The sequence below is a fragment of the Alexandromys fortis genome, unplaced genomic scaffold, assembly GCF_014885135.2.
Source record: "Alexandromys fortis isolate MF-2015 unplaced genomic scaffold, M_Fortis_MF-2015_v1.1 scaffold_107, whole genome shotgun sequence".
Classification (NCBI taxonomy): Eukaryota; Metazoa; Chordata; class Mammalia; order Rodentia; family Cricetidae; genus Alexandromys; species Alexandromys fortis.
In genome coordinates, this window is record NW_026067987.1 from 715568 (window position 1) to 740860 (window position 25293).

The following is a 25293-nucleotide window of genomic DNA, read 5'->3' on the forward strand; positions in this document are numbered from 1 at the left end:
TCTTGTAAATCAGGCTGGCCTGGAACTCAGAGATCCACCTGCCTCTACTTCCCGAGTCCTAGGATTAAGGTATGCACCACCACCACCTGGCTGAAAACAACCATTCTCTTAAAGTATTCAGACAGAAAGCAACAAAGAAGTACTTCTGCAGTCTTACACATTACCCATGCAGAGTTCAAACAGCTAGCAGGTTCCCAGAAGTGAAGAAAACATAGTAACAAAGCAGGTCCATTTCTTAAGAGGTATTTGTTTGCATGGAGACTGACAGATACCAGATTCTTACAGCTTCTCAACGACCACCTAGTACCTGGACTTAGAATATGCCTTTTAAAACCATCAAGACCACCTGTGATAGAGACGCTAACAAGATCAGTGGTCACCAGAGAAGAGGAGAGGGATGAAAGTGTTTCTAGGTCAGTACAGCTACTCTCTTATGATATACCGCGACAGAAACTGCATATCATTGTACCCTTATCAAAATCCACAGCACATAAACACCAGCAGTGAACCCTAAAAGTTAGCTTTAGAATTCAGTGCTGTTATGTATCAACAGAGGCTCAGGACCCAGTTTGTGTGCAGAACCAGCTGACGGTGGGGTGAGAGGCTGACGTAGGGGTGATAATAGAGAGTACAAACACATTAACTGTATTTTCAATTTTGTTTCAATCTGCCCTAAAAAATATTTACTTTTTAAAGTGGGGGAAGAGGCAAACGGGTAAGTACCAATTCCAAGGAATACTAGCCCCAAGAAAGTGGGATGGTATTTTACTTTTAAAAATGTGTATAATGTGTGTGTATTTAGATTTATATAGCAAAGCTATAATTTTTAGTGAGCACTAATGCTTAGAGAGTTGACAGTATATAGAACTTACTACTGTTGTTACTACCATGAATGGAAATCTTACTATACAGTTATGGCATTTTTATTCGTCAAAGAAGCTTTGTAAGGTGTTAGCTGAAGCTCTAAGAAAGAGGTAGTAAAATTAGCAAAACGTGTATCCAAAGTGGGAAATTAAGAATCTAGCAGGGCAAGAACTGAGTAGACACAGTTCTGGCCATGCCAAGGAAGAAGACATGATGCCACAGGCCCACACTAGCAGCTGCCAGTTATGTGTGCAGAGGCTAAGTGTGATTACCTGCCCAGAAAAGACTAGCACACCAAACAACAAAGCAACAGGCTAGCCCCAACTGGTCTCTTTGCACTTCTACAGTTTTTAACATAATTTATTAATTCCCCTTAAGTTCCAGTCCGTATTTCCATGCTGTTCCTCTTTAGACTCCTGCCAGGATTAGTACTCAGCATCTCTCTCTTCACTTCCCTAAGTAAAACCAAAAGCAAAATTTACTATTCCTTAACAAGGGCACTACTGGCATCTGGATACTTCTTTATAGAGTAAAGAATGCTTACATGTCCTAAGCATTTGACCTGTATAACCCCACCCACTTCAACTTCCTATGATCTGGAGGTGGTCTACCGGGGCTGGATTCCAGGCCTTGCCCCATGCTAGGAACTTGTTCTACCAGTGTGCTGCACCCCCAGGTCTACCCAACTAGAAATCATTGGGCTTGATCCAAACAGTTCCAAGTGCTACACAGAGGTATTTAAAACACATCTGCTGTAAATGTGATGCTAAGGAAGCATTATGAGACTTAAAAGTTGTTTTAGATTACATACCTTCAGTGGTGGTACTGTGAAAGTTGGGACAGACAGAAAGAAGGGTGTTGATCAAATGTTAAGAGCCTGAACTTAGGGAGCAATGCCACATATCTGTCAGTGCAGGAGACACAGAAGAGCAATGATCTGACTGACTTCCCTATTTGGGAAAGAGAATACGAAACATAAACATAAAAAATGGATTGGGAAGAGAATTGTGACTAGCAAGTCTGCTACAGAGAACAGTAAAGCAGAAAGAGAATATACTCTAAGACAAGTCAAGAGAAAATTATGCCAAATCAGTCATGGGAAATACTTAAGAATGGAGATTAGTGTTATATCCTTGAACAAGACCAGTGTTTCAGAGCATCTGCACTACTGACAATTTGGGAACTAGATAATTCCTGTGGTAGGAGCTACCCTGTGCTATAAGGTATTTAGCTACATTCTTGACTCTCACCTCACTGTTACCAGTAACATTCCTTCCCTCAGTTTTAATGCTCAGAATGTCTTCAAACATTTACAGATAGTCCCTGGGGAAAAAAATGGCTGGTTGAGAAAAGGTAAGGTAAAGCCAGAAGCTCACGGGAGGAGTAGGGAACCAAGCACTGCCACCCCTGTCTAGTGTCTAGTGTAAGAGAAAAATGGTGGGCAAGACAAAAGTGAAGCGACTACATGCACATAACTCTCCAAGAAATTTGTATGTAGACACAAGGGGAAGAAAAGAGAATGAGAATGGAACAGAAGACAATGAAGGCTGAGGACAGAGCATTTCCAGGAACTCAGGGCTCTGCAGCTTGAAAACATAGCACAGGGAACAATGAGAACTTGTACCTCCTCAGAAACCTTTGCAAGTTCACCACTGCCCATTGAGTAACCAATACACCATCCCACAAAATCCAGCACACAGGTGGATAGACCTTTAAAGCCTGTGCAAATACTAGCTATGACTCCTGCATTCCAATTACCTCCTTCAGAGTGGGATGGCAGGGCCTTAGAAAAATAGCCCTAAATGACTACCGTGGTTTCTCCAGCTGCCTCCGAGGACGCTAACTCTTAATCTTCATTTGTCTAAATCTCATTTTGTACAAGAGAGAAAGTCACAGTGTTAATTCTGCCACCAGAATGCCTGCATCTCTAAATGCCAGTAGCATTTCTAACAGTGGTTCTCAACCTTCCTAATACTATGACCCTTTAATACAGTTCTCCCATTCACAGTAACTGTGCCACAAATAAGGTACTGCTGCTTTCAGGGTACACCCATAAAACTGAGTTCACTCCACCACTCTGAAAACAATTTCAAGCACCCTAAGCTGACAGAGAGCTAGGTGGGGTTGGGTCAGGAAGATCATCTGAAGTCATAAACGCATTCTAGAACTTTAAAGTCTATAGTGGAGACAAGGTCTTACATAACCTTGTATACCTGTGACTAGGAAACTGTAGTTGCTATGTAATTAAAGTTTTGCTAATGACAGGAATGGACCAAGCAGATGCAGTACTTGGGAGGGAGCAGTTGAGGCCCTGCTGAACAGAGACAGAAAGGTGAGAACAGATATGTAAATGTACACCCAGACCTTTTTTGTCACCTCACTTCCTCAAACCACAACTATGTACTCAGGACAGCAAATGTGAATTTCAGAATTTCTGAACATCTCCATGTCAAAGTAGTTTCTCTCACAACATGAAACTCCTGGTAACTGTTTTCATTTTCTGGTCAGCCTATGTAGCTATGACACTCAGCTCTCAACTCATTAGTTTTCAGGCCTTGACCAAGACACTGAAGTGCCCCATGCTACTGTATTCTTACCTGTAAATTGGTAAAATAACAGTGCCTACCTCAAAGGGTCACTAGGAGTAATAGAAGAGTTACTGAAGTAGCTCAGATAGAGCTTAGCATTTATTCATTAAACTATAAACAATTACTGCTAAAAAGCTAAAAAAAATTCAAGAAACTGAGTTTGTAACACAGCTACACAAAAGTGACCAACCTTCCTTCCACACAGGCAGCCTACCTAGACACATGGGGAGTACAGCACACACTTCAAGCAGTGTACATTAGTGTACCTTCTCACTTATCCCTTCACTACACACAAGTACACACCTCCTCTTTCTCACCTGGGTCCTCTCAGCTTTCTCTTCACCTCAAATTCCTTCCACAAACTCCTAGACCAAAGAAGCTCCTGTCTCCATCCCACATCATCTCTCTCTACAGTGAGCCTCCAAGCACACATTAAAAGTTCCCTGTCAAAATGCTACCATTATCTTGCCTGCACTATTCTCAACGTAATTCTTTATTGATCATGACTTCTTATGTGTTCTAAGTTATAAAGTGGTAGTGTTGTATTTTTCCTTACAATAAACAAAGCAGGGTGGCATACTCCAAACATTTCACTAACTGACTTGTTTTTAACACCTTAAAGATGTTCTCAATATCAGAAAAAACTAAGTACTTTGCTATACATTTTGTCCAACCTAAACCCTCTTATTCCAAACTTGGGTAGCAGGGATTCATAAAGCACAAAACTAAATGTTATTCATGAAAATGGTCCTAAAGACTTGTCCCAACAAAAAAACAACCATCTAAGTCTGGGATCAATATGGGGGAAACATGTTCAAACACATAAATATGCAATCACTGTGTTGTATTTGAATTCATAGGTGTATTAAATTTTATAAGCTTTATCTCTACTACTCGGTTTATCTCATAAATTAACAGTGTGATACATCATGGTATTTTCCACCTCATTTCATTTTTTTTTCATAGTTACGAACTTTCACAATGATTTAAATACTAGTATCAATTCGCCCAAATACTTTAAAGGGTACAGAATTTTAAATTATAACAGTGAACATCAAAATAACCCAGATCTTTGAAGATATTTTATTTAGGTTAAGAATTCACATAACAGCAATGCCAAAAGTTAGTAGTTCTAAGATAAAGCAGGACCACCAAGTAACAAATTTTAGAACTCAATGACCTATCAGCTTTAGAAATATGAGATGGTTTAATATATAAATTGGAAGAATGTGTTCACTAAAACTCTGTGCAAAATAAAAAGCTTTTATTAAATTGTTTGTCATTATTCAAAATTTGTACAGTGAGATTTATATACTAGGGTCACAGTGTTGTAAACAATAAATTTTCAGTCTACTTTTTCTTTGGCTCAGACTGTGAGCTTAAGGACACCAGAAACTACTGGTACTCTAGCATCTCAGTGCACTACTAGTGCTCCTCTGAAGGAAAGGTGGGACACGTTCTCTAGACTGCATTACATTATGAAACCAAATGTGCATGTGCATACATGTAGATTATCTGAGAGACTGTTAAATGTTGTAGCTCATTTGTACAGACTTCATACCATTTCTCAGCACTGTAACCCACCGTTAAAGCCTTTTTTGTTGTTAAAAAAACAGGCTTGGTTTCGATGATCTTTGTCAATATTCTCTGTAGTCAGTAACAGTCAAAATTTGGCCAAAATCAAATGCCTTTACTTTATAGATTCCCATTTACCATGTAAGTTATAGTTCAGCACCTCAAAATGCATTTCTCTCTTGATGAGTCCCCACATGGTGTCTGAAGGACAAAACCCAAATTAGGATTCCTGCCCTACCCCACCTCTGGAATTCTTATGGCTGAAGATGCAAACTTCTACCACTTCTCTAGGCTGGTCAACAGATAAAGCATGATTATCTGATTATCTGGCAATATGAGCAGTAAAGACCAGCTTCGACAGAGACAGAGACCCACATTGGAGCACGGGACTGAAATCTCAAGGTCCAAATCAGGAGCAGAAGGAGAGCGAACATGAGCAAGGAACTCAGGACCGCGAGGGGTGCACCCACACACTGAGACAATGGAGATGCTCTATCGGGAACTCACCAAGGCCAGCTGACCTGGGTCTGAAAAAGCCTGGGTTAAAACCGGTCTCACTGAACATAGCGGACAATGAGGACTACTGAGACATCAAGAACAATGGCAATGGGTCTTTGATCCTACTGCATGTAGTGGCTTTGTGGGAGCCTAGGCAGTTTGGATGCTCACCTTACGACTACGAGACCTGGACGGAGGAGGGTTTTCCTCGGACTTCCCACGGGACGGAGAGCCCTGATTGCTCTTTGGGCTGACGAGGGAGGGGGAATGGATTGGGGGAGGGGGGGAAAGGGGAGGCGGAGGTGGGGAAGAGACTGAAATATTTAATAAATAAATAAATAAAGGAAAAAAAATAAAAATAAAAATAAAAAAAAGACCAGCTTCATATCCGAAAATACAACCAATTTTCACTACTGTTCAATACTTTCTAAAAGCTTAACTGAGAAGCAATTTTAACTCATATTTCATAGATATGATAATAACAGTAACTAAAACAAGGACATATGGGAAAAAAGTATACTATATTATATTCCCCAAATGCTTGTCTTAGGGTTCCTATTGCTGTGATGTAAAAACACCATGACCAAAAGCAACTTCAGGAGCAAAAGGTTTATTTCAGCTCACAGCTCTCAATTAACACTCTGTCACATGTTGAATTCTTGAAGACAAGAATTCAAGGCAGGAACCTGAAAACAGAAACTGAAGCTGAGGTCACAGAGAAATACTGCTTACTGGCTTACTCATCCAAGGCTTGCTCAGCCTGATTTGTTATCAACTTAGACCCACCTGCCCAGGGTTGGCATCACCCACAGTGAGCTAGGCCCTCCCCATATCAATCACTAATCAAAAAACTGCCCTACAGGCTTGCCTACAAGCCAATCTGTTGGAGGCATTATCTCATCTGAGGTTTCTCTTCCCAGATGACTACAGCTTGTGCCAAGTTAACAAAAAACTAACAAGTATAGTGCTTTAAAATTCAAATTGTAAACTTCACATAGGAAATAACTTCAGAGAGCTCTAAGTAAGCTTTCTTAACAAGTCTGTCATAGACAAATGCAAAAATCCTTCAGATTTCTCCAATAGGCAGTCTACCCTACAGTGTGTCATCTTAAATCAGACCTGGGTTTTTCTTATGGGATGTGGACACTGGAGAAATTGTAGTGTAGGACTTCTATGCAAAATAAAACAGACCTCTCAAGCCAATGGCTAAGAGTTGATTTAGGGGCCATACAGTTCCACCCTTGGACAACATGATTTTAATAATGAGAGCAGAAAATATAAATGTGGTTTATTTAAAAACAAGATATTGTCCTTAATACTGTTTATTGTTTTTAAAGGCCTTATAGTTAAGTGACTGGTTTTTATTTTTTAATCTAATAAAGACTAGAGCATATCACTACTACTTGTTTGCCTCCTCCCCTTGTGCTAGAAATATGAACACTAAATTTGTGATTTACCTCTTCTAATGGTGTTGGAGGAGGCCACTTGTTGGTTCCCAGCTGCTCAGCCCCAAAATAATCACACAGAAACTATATTATTTGCAATACTGATTGGCCAATAGCTTAAGCGTATTGCTAGGTAGCTCTTACATCTAGAATTAACCCATCTCCATTATTTTGTATTTCACCATGAGGTTTGTGGCCTACTGGCAGCATCTGTCTTGGGTGGGGCTACATTGTTTCTCTCTTACTCTGCCTTCTTCCTCCCAGCTTTCAGTTTAATTTTCCCAGCCTAGCTCTGTTCCCCTATAGCTCTGCTATAGGCCCAAAGCAGTTCCTTTATTAACCAATGATATTCACAGCATATAGAGGGGAATCCCACATCATACTGGCTTACGAAAAACACTACCTTACCTACTATTAAGTATGTCCCTATTATTTGTTCTCTCTATAATTATTTACCTTACACTGTTATTTTTGAAGGCCAATTTAAATTACTTATGGAAAAGGAGCACATAACTAAAACAAAAGTCTCTTCAACACCTGCTTTCATAACTAGCAATTCAGTTTACTCAAATATGAATGAATTAATGTCTGTCCTTGATAGGTACCAAAGTTCTAGCTCTCATTTTTCAAAGTCAGCCAGAGAAGGGTGCGACCTGTTGACCTCAATACAAACCCAGTGAGCATACTTTCCTTTGCAGTAACATATGACTTCAAACCCTGCCAGTCCAGTAAATTTACTTTATATTTTTGTATTGAAGCAAAATTGTATGGAAAACAGAAAAACAAACACAAATGAGTATTTGGAAATATTGATAACACATTGTGTGCTAATACACTGACCTTAGAGCTTCCCACTTTCCCCCTTTTTGTTTTCTTCTTTTCTCCTTTCCCTTTTTCCCTTCCTTTTATTTACTTCTTTGCTGGGGAAGTTTAGGGTGTGGCACAGCTAGATGTGGTCTCTACCACAGAACTTTACTTCCAAATGCTTTTTTGGGAGAAGGGAAGGGCAGTTTGAGACAGTGTCTCACTATGTAGCACAGGTTGTCCTTGAACATAAAATCCTTAGCCTACCAAGAGCTGGGATTACAAATGTGTGCCACCATGTTTGACTCTTTAGTGCAGGTAGACTGGTTGGTTGGTTGGTTGGTTGGTTGGTTGGTTGGTTGGTTGGTTTTGGTCAGATGTAGTACACTGGTTCATCTCAGGTCAACAACTTCAGTGTGTACTGTATTTTTAGTCTGGAATCCAAGAGCCCCTGTGTTAAAGGCTTGATGCTCAGCCTGGTTAACAGGATGTGGTGAACACTGAGAAGCTGGGGACTAATGGAAGGCTTTCAGGTCACTGGGAGTGTTCCAGTGGAGACATGTGGGATACCAAATGTTTCCTCTCTTTCTTACTTTCTAGCTCTTATATGAGTGGTTTGGGTCTACCACATTTTGATGATGTACAGTTGTAGAGAGAGAGGACCAATTAATTGCAATTTCTACCATCATAAGCCAAAATAAACCTTTTAAAAAAAATACAGTCTCTCTATGTATCCTAAAATTGCAAGAACAAGCTGGTCTTGAATTCAGAGATCTACCTGCCTTTGTCTTCTGAGTGCTGGAATTAAACTCATATGCCACCACACCAAGCAGCCTTCTCTTCTTATAAAAAGATTATTAAGTATTTGTCACAGTAACAAAGCATGATTACAAAGAAAACACATGACATCTCTGAAAATACTTTAATTCCTATCAGCTGCAAAAGATGTAGGTCCATTCAAGAAAGGCCTTAAATAATTGTTATATATATCCAGTGTGGTTTGTTATGGGGGGTTGAATTTGATAAAAATAATAGTAAATCATATTTTCCCATTTTTTGATTGTCTTGTACTTTTTTTAATTGGATGCTGAATATTAGGTAGCAACTCAAATGCTGATTTCCTTTTATTCCAAGACTTGTTATTACTGCTTATTATTGCTATACAGATTAGTTAATATTCTTGAAGTAATTTTGGTAGAGGTTTTTGTCTTGTGCAGTCACTAAAGTCTCTATATTCAGTTAGTTTAGTGGTTAGTTAGTACTTACACAGATTTAGGTAACTTGTATTAAGTACAATACCCTTTGCAGAAAGGCTATGTGTACAAACACTGGAGCATGCCTTTGAAAGGCAAGGCAACTTAAAATTCTCTTTTAGCCACTACTTTCTGATCCTCTGGAACCTGAGAGTTAGCCACAGACAGAACTGGGGCCTTATTTTAAAGGTTTCCAAGGCATGCATACTGCCCTACCCAGAGGCTGGTTTTCAAGAATTTTAGGATTATATCTGAGATCGTAAGACCCCTATGGATACTTCATTCCCCAAATTTTCTTTTTAAAGTTTCATGGACCAATTTTTGTTGACCCCAACTATTATTATTGTCACCTCTGGCAGCTGCAATAATAGATAACCGATGGCAACTATTTTCAGAAGACATCTCAAAAACAGGGCTTTTCACTAATGGATGAACTCTGAGCAGGTTAAGAGGACATGCCCTACCCAAGAGTTTCTAGATTAGTGATTCTCAACCTGTGGATCACGATTGCTCTGAGAGTAGTATTTCAGCTATCCTGAATCTGATATTTACATTATGATTTGTAATAGTAGCAAGATTACAGTTCTGAAGTAGCAATGAAATAATTTTATGGTTGGGATCACCAGAACAGAGGAACTGTATTAAAGGGTCGAAGCATTAGGAAGGTTTGGAACCACTGCTCTAGACAAATTAAATAGTGACAATTCAGCAGGACTAGAATTTTTAGGGAAATTGCAAACCTATCTCACCTTCCATGATTACAAAACAAGTTTTGAAAGCTACCTTGACATGGAGGTAAAAAAGGATGAGAATAAGACAAGCTAAACACCACCAAGTTCACTAATCCGATCCAACTACTTCTTTTGGAAAAGCATTCGTAGAATTACTGAAAGCCTTTTTGGTTAATTTACAGAGTTTGAAAACTTGACTTTGGCAATTTTGCTATTATTCTAACTGCAAGTTAACCTCAGTCAGGAGAAAGGCTTCATGAAAGGACTCCACTCCAAGCCTGATTGTTGTCTGGGTTTGTCTGTGTAAACGACCACAGCTGCTGCGAGTTCATGAGCGCACAGGGTCCTGTCATGTCCAGGAGACACTGTTTTGTTCCAATCCTCCATGACCTCTGGCTCTTACAATCTTTCTACCCCCTCTTCTGTGGTAGTCTCAGAGCCTTGGGTAAGAGGTATGATACAGACGCCCCATTTGTGGCTGAGCATCCACAATCACTTATCCTCTGCACTTCCACCAGTTCTCAGTTACTGTATTAATCGCCATGCATTGTTTTTAATAGCTAGTTATCAAATTACTGTCATTTAGATTCTGCTTAAATACATGAAAATGACAATGTTTAAACTAGAAACTGTCATCTATTTAAACCTCTCAAAAACCAGGTATGACAACTTAAATGCACAAAAAGAGAGATACACAACTAAACTTTGATTACTGTTTTCATATTAGCATTCTCAAATTTGGCTATAAACATGTCACACACATTTAGAAATCCAAGACGCTCAGAATAAACCAGATGTCCTTAGATTACATGCAAAGAACTCTACAACTAGGCATCTACCTATGTTTTCCATTTGTCAGATCACCTACAAGGTGAAGGGGAACGCACCGGCCTCTCAAAGACCATTGGCTGAAGGAGGTTCCCACCAACCAGGTAATAGGCAAAGCTCTGCTTCTGGCTTGGCGCCCTGTGACTGACAGTAGCAACTAGACAAACACAGACACTGCAAACAGGAGCTCACTGAAGCCCACTAGTACCCATGAATACCTCAAACTTACTGAGTGTGTAAGGACTATTTCTTTATTAACTGGTGTGCTTTTTAAAAATGAAAGCTTAAAAATATTTAATTTTTTTCAAAATAAGTGAGTAATTTTTCTTCACTTAAAAGTAAAATACTAAACTTTACACATAAAGGAAAACTGGTATTTAAAAATTTTTTTTAAGTTTCAATTAGTTCAAAGGCTACAATAAGACTACTTAAACAATTTGTGTTAGCTTCTGGTTAAGTTTAACCTCTCATGCTATTGGGACTGCTACTAAGTTGGCACCAAAATGAATATATAAAATTATGTTCTGATAACCATGTTTTCGGCTTAGATTTATACAAGGTTAGTACTCAAGCAACCAACTCTACACAAATACACATGGAGGCTTCACCTACCAAACAAGCAGAAACAAGAAACCCAAGCACATCTTCACTGTATCTAACACCACAGACTTTTAATGTCATCTCCCTATATTCATTCTATTCTAGGTACAGGCTACTCTTCTCTTAAATTCAATTAAAACCTAAAAGTCAACCTAGTTTCAAAGTCAAACTAAACACAGAAAGGTATTTTACCCATTTTAAAATTTCCATTTGGGTTCCAACATGCTGACATCAGTTAAAAAAAAAAAAGACATATCAATAATCTCCCTAAGGTGGAAAACCCCTATTTTCGTTTTCTAATAGAAGTCATGTCAAGACCCTAATGGACAGAGTGGACAGAGACCCAAAATATGGCTGCTTTAGTCTGACTTCAGAATACAGAACATGATCCATGCTTTTTTTCTGAATGTTTCTTTAAAAATAACATAGTTCCAAAGAATAGAAACAAGGAGATCCCTTTGTGCAGAGTCTACAACCAATTCCTGAACACAGACAAGGTCCTTTTGTCACATATTTGAGGGCATTCAACTTCTCGGTGGCCTTCCTTCTTCCAACTGCACACATCAGCACACAGGTTAATAAAGAGTTGGGCTGGGGATGTGGCTCAGTGGTAAAATACTTTCCTGCCATGCTCTTGGCCCTGGTTTGAACTCTTCAGCACCACTTAAAATAAAGAGCACAGAGACAGTGACCAATAATATTATGTAACCAGATAGACTATGGTACTTAAAGTTCTGTAACTAAAAACAGTCTATTCAAAATGTTCACTGCTCATACTTAACACCCAAATTCAGTTAATTTCTAAGATAACAAACATTAAATAAATACTTGAACCCAATTAAAGCATAAATGCTCCTTGACTCTAATCTTTCAATTTATATAAGCAAAAAAGACAAAAAGGTAAATTTACTTCAGTTAATAAAGCTGTTAACTTCAAGACAAGTGAAAAATTCACAAACAATGGCTCACTTGTCATTCAATAGAGAGAAAAAGCAATTTTCCTCAATAGAGACTAAGTTCAGCCTCTTTAAGGTGTATCTGGTTGAGTTAGCACAACTGTAATGATTTGAATTTAAACCGATACAATCTTAGAACAAAATAGCTAATTTCCTTCCTCTACACTTTACCCATATCCTAAAATAAACAATTTTATTTATTTACTTATTTTGCTGAGCTGAAAGCGCCAAAATAATATACTTTCTTCTCCCATTTTCCTTTCAAAATAATCTGGTAAGACACTTTCTAGCTATCATCCTAAGAGTCATTCTATTACAGGAAAGACAAGCCTTTGCCTAGAGCCAAACTGAATAGAACAGTTCTCAAATGCTCCATCAGCAACCAAAAGGACTGAGGAATCTTTTTTTTAATTTATTTATTTCTTTATTAATTAATTAAAGATTTCTGTCTCTTCCCCACTGCCGCCTCCCCTTTCCCTCCGATCCTGTTGCCCCTCCAACCAATAGCTGCTGAGATACCAGCCCATTGGGGCGTGGTTTCTCTCCCTTTAAAAAAAGGACTACTTCCTCTGCGCTCTCTCTCTCTCTTCACTTCCTGCTCCGCCAGCGACTAGACTCCCTTCCTGGTTGTGCAGAGGGCTGTAGTCTGGGATGGTGATCTGTAAGTTTTTTCCTCTTTAAATAAATACCACCCTATTAATCATGATTCCAAACTGGTGTGGCATTGTTCGTGACTTACGCCTTCAGAATCTGTTACAACAAGGAAAGGCTTGTAGATGGAGAGGGTGTGTCTAAGTCGTATACATACTTCGGTGAGTGTGAAACAACCCCAGAATCAGTCATGATGTTTCCTTGGCCTAGCAGTTTACCACACACATATACACTCACTACGGCCTGCTATGATATAACCCTGTAAGGACAGTCATAAAATGTTCTAAGGAAAACTAAAAGTGCCAGCTTACAGACTCTCACTGATTTTCTTAACCTAGGGAGGCCACAATAACTAAACATTCATTTTCTAACTTCTGTGGAGCAGGTAGAGTTTGGTATTATGATCATTCTCCAACATTCAAAACTATTCATTTCAAAACAAGGGGGAAATGAAGTATCATTTATAAACTAACAAAAAAATCTAGAAATTAAATTATACCATAAAGCCAAGCCTTTTGCAGAACTTTTGCAGAACAGTCTCTCAAGCAAGCTGGTTTTGCCTAAGACCAACCGGAAGGTTCTCTAGGGAAATCTACAGTGAGAGCTCTCATACCCAAATCTGTAGAGAAACAACAGTCCCCTCCTACAAAGGCAACACATGAATTTTGGAAGATTAGCATTCACCATGAACTCCCTGGAGGAAGGCCAAGGTCTATCCTGGATCCTTCCAACAAATCAGAGTATGCATTCATCATGAGTTGGAAAGCAGCCACCCTCCTTCACAAACTAAGAAGGAAAAACCCATCTAGAAGCACTAAAACCCCCAGATCATGGCACGACAAATCGCTTTTTTAAACAGCTTTATGGTTTGCAGAGGGCTCATCACAAGCAGTATCATGTTACCCTCACTTTCTCTACATAAAATTCAGGTTTAGGGCCAGTAAGATAGCTCTGTGGGTAGAAGTGATTGCCACCCAATGATGCAAGCCTTACCCATACAAAGGTAAGAGAGAACCCACTCCACAGAGTTGTCCCCTGACCTATGCTTACTATAGAACAATGTGCAACACAGCGCCACATCAAAAGACACATTGTCTCTCTCTCTCATTCGTGTGCACACATATACAGAGTGTGTGTGTGTGTGTGTGTGTGAGAGAGAGAGAGAGAGAGAGAGAGAGAGAGAGAAGTGTTCACAACTTTAAAAAAATAGTAGGATTGGAAAGGCTCAGTAATCTTGCAAAATGGCAAGGCCAATGTACAGCTCTAACCTGTACTCTCAATCTCACACTCTTTAGAATACATGGTGAATCTGGGAGCCTTTTCCAAATCACTGACATTTAAGAAGGTGTAGGGCTGCCTGGATCATGCACAGTGTATGAATAAACTGAGCACATGCTCTTATTTTATTAACATACACATGCCATTTCAGTTCAAGTGCCTGAATGAGAAAAATGAAATCTTCTGACTGTGAATTTAAGTTTGTTATCATAACCAAGAACACGCAATTTGGCCTTAAGAGGCCTCAGTTTGCAACCTGGTTCATGAGAAGAGGGAATAGGAGCCTTATCTACCAGTTGCAACATGCTACTAAGATGGCATGAAACTGTAAAGAATGTGAGCACTGAGCTCGGCAGTCCAATAGACTGTAGCAGCCAGGAATGAAGAGAGTAACAGAAGACAGCAGTAGGAATGGCAGTCAGATCAGTAGAGTTGACAAACCCAAAGTATTTAAAAAGTTCGTGAACCGTATTGGTTTTGTGGGAGCCTAGGCAGTTTGGATGCTCACCTTACTAGACCTGGATGGAGGTGGGTGGTCCTTGGACTTCCCACAGGGCAGGGAACCCTGATTGCTCTTTGGGCTGAGGAGGGAGGGGGACTTGATTGGGGGAGGGGGAGGCGGCGGTGGGGAAGAGACAGAAATCTTTAATAAATAAAAAAAAGTTCGTGAACTTAAAGGCATTAGTGCAACCAGTATCCAGAAGTCTCAAGGATCATTAACTTTATGCCATGCACAAACTTTTAAAATTTCCCCTGCTTTGTCTCTATATAGATAGTACATAATCATACAAAAAATGTTTAGCTAGTACAGACCAACTTAAAACTGAAAGACAAATAGTAAAATGGAAAAAACAGGTGCAAAATAAAATTCTGAATATATAAAGACTGTGAAAATCAATAAAACACAACAATTTGTAAAGACAAACAGGAAAACAGAAATGACCAATATACAGACAATATATTACTCAAAATCCTACAAATACAAATGAGATGTGGTTTTTCTTTCATTTATGTGACTGCCAAAGATGAAAATAGTGTTCAATCTTGCTATTAAATTTCCCAATCTATGACTACAGAATGCCATTCCATTTACTTATCTTCTTTACCCTTTTGTAGCAATATTTTGTGACTTTCAGGCTTTAAGAAGGTGTAGGGCTGCCTGGATCATGCACAGTGTATGAATAAACTCTTGATTCAACTGAGCACATGCTCTTATTTTATTAACATACACATGCCATTTCAGTGCAAGTGCCTTTATCTATTCTCCTTGATTAAACTTATTTCTAAATACTGAAATCCTTTTATGGTATTACGAATGAATTTTTTCCCTTAATTTCCTTTTTAGTTTGTTCATTGCTGGTGTATAAAAATGCTAGTACTCTATGTGTTTATCTTATATCCGGTAACTTTGCTGAATTCATTTACTAATTTTAATTTTTGGTGTATAGTCATTAGGATTTTTTCATAAACAAGGTCCTGTTATCAATGTCCAGGGATCATTTTCCCTTCCTTCCCAATTTGGATGACTGTTCTTTCTCAAAGGGGCTGGAATTCCATGTCAATGCTGAAAAGTGATGAAATTTTTAAAAAAAATATTTTCAGAATTCACACCAGACAATACAAAGAAATAAATATTCCACAGGCCAGAGTACAGCTCAGTGGTGTATGATTACCTTGAAAGTATGAGGAGGAATTGGGTTTAATCCCCAGTAGGGGAGGAGAGAAAGGAGAGTAGAGAAGAGGAGAAAAGACAAGAGACTTTCTTCTCTTGACCAGAAGCTTCTCCTTAAGGCCGTTACTGGCACTTTACCATAAGCGCTGCAGGGTAAGAACACATAGACGGAAGAAGAATTGAGCTGCCCATGTGTTAGATATGCACATTTCTACTTCAACCATTGAAGGACACTTGTGTTTCTCAGCGCCAGGCTCTCTCCATGACTCCTGGTTAACTGCTCTAGATGCACCATATTTGCTCATTAACAACGGCCGCCAACTCTCCCAGGCTGTGTCTCAGATTACAGCCACAGCTGCTGCCAATACAAAACAGCTACAACTTAATTCTGTAAACTGCCCAGTTTCCATTTCTGTCCAGACACTGTGTTAGTCATAACAAGTAGTAAGTTTTGTTATAATCGAATTCTATGAAATATCACATCAAATGATCTTCACACTCAGAAATGCTCACTAAGTAATGTCAAACAGAGCTTGTGATTCCATCTCAACACGAGAAAGGCCCTCCTGATATGTTCTTACAACTTGAAGGGATATGATCTAAAGTATAACCAAACCTACACTCACTTCTAGGGAAAAACATACATTAAAGTACAACTGCCTTAATTTACAATAATAATCTGATGTCCTGTTAACTTGAGCCAGAACGCATCCTCTTGATTAGTTTTATACAGGCTTATTTAAGGCATTCTGCACCTAGTGCATTGTCAATGAAGTCAAAGAAATAGAAATTCTGAATTATGACATGTGGGTTATCTTTTACTCTTTGCAGGTGTGTGTGTGTGTGTGTGAGAGAGAGAGAGAGAGAGAGAGAGAGAGAGAGAGAGAGGAGAGAGGAGAGAGAGAGAGAGAGAGAGAGAGAGAGAGAGAGAGAGAGAGAGAGAGAGAGAAAATTTCAATGCTGATACAGTCTGAAAGTCCAGAATATACCATTATGGTCAAAAAAAAAAAAAAACTTTTCTTTCCAAAAGTATTTTCCGTCGAAAGCTTTCAGTTTTGGAAATCTCTTATCTGCCTAAAAGTAAAGCAATCCCCCTTTTCCCACCAAAAGACCTCAATTACCAACAATCTCCTTACTGAGACTAATTCTAACTACCAGACTCTTACTACCACACAAAAGAGACAAAATCACAAATCTTTGGTATTTTCCATATATTTTAAGTTCATTTATCATTCCACAAAAGTAATAGACGACTTTCCCCAGAAGTGCCCCTTCCCCACTTACTCCTTACCATTTAATTGGTAAGCCTCAAATTCTATCCACGACTTTATTCCTCACATTTTTACGACATTCACCGTGAACTGCACTTCGTTGACTATATCTCAGAACCATGCTAAATTATCAAATGCAGTCTAAGCAATGATGTGATTAACATTTCATTTTCTCATTATGTCATCTTCTTAAAGCTCCCTCTTAATATATTTTCTTAGATTATTCTCAAGTTTATCTTCCTAAGGATGGCAGTACAAATAATTTACTTCCCCTTTCCACATCCGATAAACTAAAACATAATTTATAAATATTAGAAACACTACTCATTTTTTACAAGTTTAAAAAGCTCTCAAGAATAATCAAACTAGCACATATAGAGATAAGATAAAGCAAGTTGCTATTCTACTAAACACTGAGAAATGAAAGCTTCTGTAATAAAGTTAAAACACATACATAAACACACAAAATCACTCTTTACAAAACGGTGGCACTGACTCGCACCAGAATTTACTATTTTAGAATTAATAGGATAAGAATAAAATGACAAATTAACCCAACCATACACAAAGATAGCTATCTTCTATGAATGTGAGAAAAAAATTTCAACAAAACGACAAGCCCCTGCCCTGGGGTACAGGAAGGTCCTAGGCATTCTGCCCTTGGCATTTAATTCCGGCATTACCTCAACTAGCTGACCTTTCATGGGTCAAAGAGCACAGGGGTGCCACGTGCCTATTGTCATTCTGAAAAATCACAAAGTGCCATGGCAGGTTTGATTTCCAAATCCTAACTTGCTATATCCAAAGATAATCATCTTGTCAAACTATACAATTACTTGACAAGCTTATCAATGACCTATGGTTATGCTGTTCTACAACTGTCCCTGGTTAAAATCTTTGGTAGATGGTAGTTAGTTCACTGGTTAGCAAACAACCAAATTGACTGTTCAGCCCTATCCTAGTACAGCCACATCAAGCGACAGCCAACAAAACTCAAGGCCTTTCTCACTTCCTCCCACTTGGAACATCTTTAAGAGTGTGGATTCTGGTGATCCCAAGTATAATTCATGAGTATAATTCCAGTCTTAGAACACAATAAATGTCTAGTAGATGGGTGAATGAATAAATCAATGGACATACTAATGGAATGAACTCTGGTTGTTGCCTGAATACATCAATCTTCATCAACTCCACATGCTCCTTTCACCTCTTCAGCTTCCCCTCCATTCCCTATAGTTAAAGCAATACTATACCACACATGTGCCTGCTCTTCATCTCACAGCTGCTGCTGTAGTATAATGCAATAACTTACTTATGTTTATTTTTGCATAAGGAAGATATAACTGTTTCACACCTTGTTTTTTCCTAAGTCATCTGATATGTTTTCAATTAAACTGGAAATGACAACAGAAGGAAAATTTATTTATAGTCAAAGTATTGCCTAAATAAAGACCATATAATGCCAAAGTCATCCTCAACGTTAACATTAGAATGGTGCAAGACAGAATGTCAACGTGCATGCTTGCATCTGCATTATCACTGGCAACTAACTCGTTATCTGCTATTAGTACATAATTTGTTGAAACCCTATGAGCTACCAAATCCCCAACCTCCCCTAAGCACAACAGCACCTCCTCTAAGCACTGAATCCAAACAGTACTCTCCTGCTGTTGAGACCTTCAGGGGCATGAGAAATTCTCCAGCATGTGTGTAAAACTAAGAACGATGGACAAGAAAGGCCCTGGAGGAAAGGTGCCATGCAGAACAATATCAAATTGGCACAAGTTTTCTATGGCACACTCTGTATATTAAAAATTCATTAAAAGTAAGGTTTTTTTTAAGGCAGGGTCTCACTTTATAGCCTGGACTGACCTTAAAGTCACAGAGATCTGCCTATCTCTGCTTTCTGAGTGTTGAGATTAGAGGTGTGCATCAACATACCAGAATGATTATCTTTTGACATATCAAGTCCAAAACTAAACCAGAACTTCCCTAAAACTTTTGTTCAAGGGGGCTGGAGAGATGGCTCAGAGGTTAAGAGAACTAACTGCTGTTTCGGAGGTCCTGAGTTCAATTCCCAGCAACCACAGGATGGCTCACACCCATCTATAATGAGATCTGGTCTCCAGAACACTATATACATAATAAATTAAAAAAAAACTTTTGTTCAAATTAAATTCCCAACACACCAACATTAAGAAGCTAATGCTTAGGAGATAATTAATCACATGATGGGATTGATATCCTTAGAAAAACGACTTAGTAAGTGCACCCTGTATATCTTTTCTGCCCTTTGAGGATGCTTTAATTTAAAAAAAAATAAAATTAAAAAAAAACATAATCCATTGAGCAGGCCCTGACCAGGAAGTGTCCAGGAGGCTTTCTAAACATTACAAACTATTGCTATTGCCATTGGTTAATCCTAGAGGTGGAAGTGGGTAAGTTCCTATTGGAAATGACCTGAATTGCTTCTTCCCTGAGGACTAATACCAGAAATCACCATGAAAGCTTCCAAAGGAGCTAAGAAACAACAGTTCTAACCAGCTATGACAATTATGAGTGACGTCAACAACCAATATGGGATGACAACCATGAGTGGTCAGTAGTGCCACTCATCTTCTGGCCTAACCAACAGTTCCCTAATTGGACTTAAGACTTGTTCAACAAGAGTGAAATCATGCTGGAGGCTAGAGAAGTCATGAATCTTGGAAAATAACCTATAACCATCACTTTACTTAACCAGCATAATCTCTAACCACATTCTAAATACTTGTCCTTATACCCACAGGTAAGTGCAGTGTTTACTCCTTATAAGGAAACTTCTGTTGTAATATACGAAGACCATTACAAAAGACCACAACCAAAGTGCAGTTGTGGGGTCCAGTTCCAATAGATAGATCAAGAAAATAAGTCCCCACACCTAAGGTTCAAGGGCCCTTGCAGAAGATGAGGAAGAAAGACTGTAAGAGCCAGAGGATCAGAAAGTTTTCTGTGAGATCATGTCTCCTAGTAATGTCAGAAACTACACCCATAGAACCTCACCAACATGAGCTGAACATGGACAACAAAAGATATACCAGAGTGGATGGGGGAAGGGTGAGGGTTGATCATAAGCCTCAACCCTACATAAAGAACTAAGGAAGACTGAAAGTGGGAGGAAGTAAGTCTTTCTCGGGGAAAACTACACCAGCTGGTTATCCAATTCCAGACGGCCGATCCTGAAAACACACATACAACTAACATTATATTGACTGAGAAGGTTCTATTTAGGAATATATATGTATACACATATATAAATGCAACAATTAATGAAAAAGCATCCATGAATTTGAAAGAGGGCAAAGGAAGATGTATGGAAAGGTTGAGAACATGGAGGAAAGGGGAAATGAGTAATTATAGTATAATCCCCATATAAGAGATTAAAGAAGAATGTCAAGGCAAGATCAGTGCCTCCTAACTCAAAAAGGCCAACTATACAACTGTCATCACTGACTCCTATTTGTTGACTTTGATGATATATAAAATATACCCTCAGTAAGCCTTTGCTCAGAGCAAACTACAAATCACTGACAATATGGCCTTGCAATGAACTTACTCAGTCTTCAGCTTTAGCCAGGTAAAGTTAAGGTGTTAAGAGCTCCATCTGACCAAAAAGAAAAGAGATACATGTGCATGTCTGTATAAATTTATATTATACCCTATTATTATTTATTAGTACTGGTTTATTTTAATTACATATTGTTTTCATATACTACATTGTTAGAACTTAAGACTATTACATTGGCCAATATCATATATTTGTTAATAAATGAGCATTTTTACTAAGCTCCAAGTGACTAGAAGCTGATGGTGTACTACTACTTTGAAGAATACACAACTACGCAGCACAAAGTTAATGCGGTAATTACAGTCCGGGTAAATCTGGCTTTCAGAATAAAATTAGGAACAGTAAATAAACTATATACACAAAAGCTCTTATTTTGCTTACAGGAACAAATAAGGTAAAATGTTGTAGGGAGCAGGGCCCCTTGTTCCGTCCCGTCCGCCCAGCTAGCTTCCATGTTGCTTTCATTGGTTAATCAATAAAGACACTGTAAAATTTAATAATTTTCCTTGGGTGAACTAAAAAAGAAAGCAGAATAGTAGCTCTGACCAACAGTACTGTGCACTTAATGACCGTCACCAACCACTCCTTAATACTTCTTAATCCTGTCGTATATTTTCTCATGAATTAATAAGCACTTCATGCCATCACAAACATATTTTGATTCACAAATTAAAAAAAAATGTGGGGAATGGAGAAATGGCTCAGCAGTTAAGAGCACCAGCTGCTCTTCCGGAAGACCCAGATTTGATTCCCAGCACCCACACGGCAGCTCACAACTGTTCTTAACTCCAGTGCAATGACTTTTTTGGCTTCTGCAGACATCAGGCATGCAAGTGGTACACAAACATAATGTAAACAAAACGTCCATATATGTAAAATAAAATTTATATTAAAAATAAAAGAATTATGATCAAAACTTGGGGAGAGGATTACAGTTGAACATGGACTTACTTTTAAGATGAACGTATAAACCTGAATCTTTTATTACTGTATTTTTCTTTCCCATGTATTTAATTTATGCATTAATCTTCCTGGTTCTTTTAATTCTAATGTTATTTTTATAACTCAGATACAGGATTAAAATGTGTTTTTAAAAAATCTTTAAGTAAAAACTTAAATAGCTCTTCCCAGGGAAAAGTCTTATGAAAAAAAAATCTTAAGCTTGCAAGGTATGTGAAAATACTAACACTTGTGATCTCTCAGTGGTGGGATTATATGTTTGTCTAAAAATGTGAAAAGAATTTGGAATATTACAACTCTTTTTTTCTTAAAGTTTTTTAGATTTATATATTTTTAGTTTTTGTATATGGGTGTTTTGCTGATATGTTCGTCTATACAGTGTTTACAGAATAGACACCAGAAGAGGGTGTCAGATCTCTGGAACTGGAGTTACAGACAGTTGTGAGTCACCATATGCCTGCTGAGAATCAAAGACAAACCCTTTGCAAGAACAACTTAACCACTAAGCCTTCTCTCCAAATTCTCTCTGCCCCTTCCACAGGCATTCTATCACTGAGCTACATCTCCAAGCTAACACAGTGTTTTAAATCAGGAGTTCTCAACCTGTGTGTCTCAACCCCTTTGGGGGGTAAGGGTCAAACGACCCTTTCACGGGGCTCGCATATCAAATATTCTGCATATAATTACACTTCATAACAGCTATGGTTGTTTTTTGTTTGTTTGTTTTTTCGAGACAGGGTTTCTCTGTAGCTTTCGTAGGCCAAGCTGGTCTTGAACTCACAGAGAGCCTCCCCAGTGCTGAGATTAAAGGTGTGCACCACCACCGCCTGGCCCACAATTCATAACAGTTATGAAGTAGCAAAAAAAATATAGTTTGAGGTCACCAAAACATAAGGAACTGTATTAAAGGGCCACAGCGTTAAGAAGGTTTGAGAACTACTTTTTTTTTTTTTTGAGAACTACTATTTTAAATAAATCTCTTCAGAATGTATAGAAAATGGTCACCATAATCCTCAGGACATATTTTCCCCCCTCTCTTAAGATATCCTTCAGTTACCTTCATGTTCTCAAATTAATTCAATTAACTGCACACAGCTAAAAGCTTGAAGTAAATTCCTAAGAAGACTAAGCTACACGGTAACTGCCAGTTCTGTCTCCTGGTTATGGTTTGGTTTATGGTTTTGAGACAGGTTCTAGTGTCGCTCAGGCTGGCTAGAATTCTCCAGCCTCCTCTGCACTAGGACTGGTGGCACACACACGTCTTGTCCTCTGTCTTCATTTCTCGGAGGAACATTTTATATTCTTAGATTTACAGGAAATCTGACAAAGTTGAATTTCTATAATCTAATCACTGATCCTGAGAGAAGCACAGAGAGGAGCAACACTGGATGTGTGAAGCAGTATCCCCCATTCCCACTGAAAAGGCGACTATGGAAAGACAATGTCAGCCAGGTGCACAGGTCGTGCCTGTTACTCAGACATCAGGAACTCAGGAGGCAGAAGCAAGGAAATCAGAACTGAGGGAAGAAAGCCTGGGCTACAAAGCAAAACTGTCTCAGAAAAAAATAAAATAAAAGTGGTGGGTGGGGGGAAAACAAGAGAAAAACAAGCAAATATTTCTTATTTTCCTTCTGATTCATACAAGTAATTTATGACGTATGACTATATGAATAAATGTATAAATGAATAAATGTATGAATAAAATAAATGTCTAAAAGGAACAACCAATTTAAAATACACTACAAACCCGGCTATAAGGTATGTTTATTTATTGATCAAAAATAAAGCAAAATAAAAATGCTGTTCATAGGAAATAGGTGGTACTCAAAAAATAAGTGTATTTATAAACTGATGCATGACTCAAAACCTATCTTCCCATCAAAATAATGTTATACAGTGGTAATCCCTCAGTCTGGCCCACAAAACCTATTTAGCAGTTAGTGAGACAAGTTTATTTATCCCACTCTACCTTTTGTGAATGACAATGATAGTCTAAAGGAAGAGCCTGGTAAATGCCAGGAAAACAAGGTCCTCTCCAAGTTTTCCAGCAGAGAGGCCACCCCAAGGTCTACCATCTCTAGGGGAGCAACTTAAGTCCAAATACCCAACAATACCTGAATGAGTAAATGAGTGAGTGAGCAGGCGAGACAGACAGATAGACAGAGAGACAGACAGAGACAGAGTCAAGGCCCTGCCCTCACAGCTCAAAGTTTAAACACACTGAAAAGTTTTATCTCAGGTGCACCTACAACACAGATCAACTCTCCCCTCTGACAAATCCTGCCTCCTTCCCTCTCCCACGAAGAGCACTCCACAAGAAACCTCTTGCCCATAAATTTCTTTCGAGAGGCTATTTTCCAGTGTCTAAGACAAATAACCAACACTATAAACTCCTTGGAACTGTTCTAATATACTCTCTTTAACATAGAAAGCTATCTTGCTTCATATGTATGGTAGGTATGATAATCTCATTTTACATATGCAGAAATTAAAGAGAACTTAAATAACTTGCTCAAAGAACTCTGAGGAAATGATATAAAAAGGGTCCGAAAATGCAAAGCAAACACTATCTACATTTACACAGAGCTGTTAAAAAAGACTTAAGGTAGAATTAGTTCAAAGGTTGTGTTCAAAATGAATTGTCTGGTGAACCTTGTTCAGTCAAGAAACAGGAATTTATAAAAAAAAGTATGTACAATTCAGGCTCACTGAAAATTGGATATACCATGATCAAGGTTTCAAATATTTTTAGAGCTGAAGAAAAAAGGCTGAGGCCTAATGGAGTCGAAATTTCAGAATGAAACCAGTTGTAATCTACTGCCTGATTACTAGATTCTAAAAATAGTGATGACAAATCTTGTCCACCTACAAACATAATAATGTTCCAGTATGTGCACACAGATGTTTACTATGTAGGAAGATGATGGCACTTCTTCACAGTAGCTTGTTTCTTCCAATCCTTGCAAAAGGCTTCCAAAATTAGTATCTAGAAAGTGGAATGCAATATCCTTTGCATTCTTATTCAAATGCACAACAGCAACCAGTTCAATGCCTCCACTCCAACCATACTAGAGTTTCCCCAAACCTCCCCTGGCTAGCAATCTTCTCTATAGAACAATGAGTTATTTATATGTAGAATGGACAGTTAAGAGCTAATATTACCCTGCTCTGGTAACTATAATGCCCTCCACCTACAGGACATAAAATCACTCTATAAATTTGAAACAATTACTAGTTTTAACTGGTCATTAAGTTTACATGCAAATATAGATTAAAAACTGACTTGATCAAAACAAACCATCTAAAATTTTAAGATATGAAACCTGTTCAAGGCCAGCCTGAAAGCTGTATATAGCTAAGAGTTTGTCTCATCAAAAGACTGTAAATAGCTTGTGAGTGCTTTAAAATTTTTATAATGATGAAACCTAGTAATACAAGTAAAAACTTGAAATAGAAATACTAAAGTGGTCTAACTAATGTAATTTTAAAATTTAAAAATAGTTAAGTCTTGAGCCAGTGAGATGGCTCAGTAAGAGCACTTACCACTAAGCCTTAAACCTGAGCTCAATGCCCAAAATCCACATGGTGGAAGGAGAGAATCAACTCCAGAAAATTGTTTTCTGACCTGGACAGGTATCACACACATGTGCGTGTGTGTGTGTGTGTGTGTGTGTGTGTATACACATACATGTAGAGTGTGTGTGTGTATATA

At 38.4% G+C, this 25293-nt stretch overlaps 1 protein-coding gene across 1 annotated transcript in view; it reads right to left on the reverse strand.

Moving 5' to 3' along the window:
- Heca (hdc homolog, cell cycle regulator) overlaps nt 1-25293 on the reverse strand; it is a 44844-nt gene that overhangs the window by 16266 nt on the left and 3285 nt on the right. The gene's annotated exons all lie outside the window — the stretch shown is intronic.